At 42.9% G+C, this 1,269-nt stretch overlaps 1 protein-coding gene across 6 annotated transcripts in view; it reads right to left on the bottom strand.

Moving 5' to 3' along the window:
* rbm47 (RNA binding motif protein 47) overlaps nucleotides 1–1,045 on the bottom strand; it is an 18,683-nt gene extending 17,638 nt beyond the window's left edge. For 4 of the 6 annotated variants that reach the window (XM_035660392.1, XM_035660396.1, XM_035660399.1 and 1 more), the window contains exon 1: nucleotides 786–1,045. The gene's annotated coding sequence lies outside the window, so the exon portion shown is untranslated. The remainder of the gene's footprint in view (nucleotides 1–785) is intronic. The other 2 variants (XM_035660397.1, XM_035660400.1) reach the window with 1 other exon arrangement.
* Nucleotides 1,046–1,269: the final 224 nt, after the last annotated feature.

Raw genomic sequence — 1,269 nt, 5'->3', positions numbered from 1 at the left:
ACACACACACATACACAAACATACACACACACACACACACACACACACACACACGCACACAGCAAACAGCTCACCTAACCCAGGTAAAAGTCCACATATTATATGACGACCAACCCGGAAGTCTATGGGTAATAATACCAGCCTCTCCATGAAGTCACTGAAGCATTTTTTATCCCCCACCTTTAACACACATACACACACACACACACACACACACAAACACACACATGCATACAGTGTCATGCCACTCCACTGGTTCCACTGGTTTCACTAAAAGGACATCACAATCTCCATTCCAGCCACTGATTGGTTTAAGTGCCATTGTTGTCTGTTTCCAATCATTTCGGCTCTGATAAAGTGGTGAAACAGGGAAGTCTGGTACCAAATAAAGCAAAACGCCAGATTTCCTCAACGAGAAGAGAGTAAAAATAGACAACAAGACAAACTCCAAGAGTAAAGAGTTGTTTCCTGTAAAGTTTTGTTCGTAACATCAAACTAAATTTCCAAACATTTTACATGGAGGACAGAGGAACACTAGGAAGTGTTAAGGTCATCTATCAAAAAGACGTCTGACAGTTCAAGAATTGCAGATTTCGCTCAAACTGGAGAATCTGGTCTTTCAAGGCTTTTCAAGGCCAGATTAAGATTTCTGGAGGTCAAAAGTCTTTTTTTTAAAACACAGAGCGACACAGAAGTTTTAAAAGCACCTTAAACGAGACAACTTTTCAGTACAGAGACCATCAAAAAGACAGAAAAACACTTGAGGTTCGACATTAACACTGTACCTGTATCCCAAACTGAGGAGCGCAGATATGGACAAGCAGGCCAAGAAGATGTAGTCGGTGCGTTTTTGGCTTTTGGGAGTCACTTTGCACATTCACACTTGTCTGAAACTCTCTCTCTGTCTGTCCATTCACTCTGCTTTGATGCTGACAGGCTGCGGCAGTAAGAGACTCTCCTCGCCTGCCAGTGTCTGGATGTCTGAGTGTGGAGGCAAGCAAAGGTGGTTTAGTGTTTACTTATTCTCACTGGCCAGAAGAGAGAGGTGGGGCCACTCAGTACAGGTAACCCCCCACTGTTTTTCTTCCTCCTTCAATCTCTCCCTCCCTCTCTCTCTCTCTTAACTGATAAGGAATAAGACAAAAGGGAAGGGATAAAGGGCAGAGGGTGTGACCAAGGTGATGATTGACAATCAGGGAAAAGTCATGATCTAGTGTGTGAGTGTGCATATGTATTAACAGATTCACACTCATCATTAAATAAAATGGC

Source organism: Morone saxatilis, unplaced genomic scaffold, assembly GCF_004916995.1.
Source record: "Morone saxatilis isolate NCDOM2014 unplaced genomic scaffold, NCSU_SB_2.0 Contig17, whole genome shotgun sequence".
In the NCBI taxonomy this organism is placed as follows: Eukaryota; Metazoa; Chordata; class Actinopteri; family Moronidae; genus Morone; species Morone saxatilis.
This window is presented reverse-complemented; position numbering and strand designations above follow the sequence as displayed.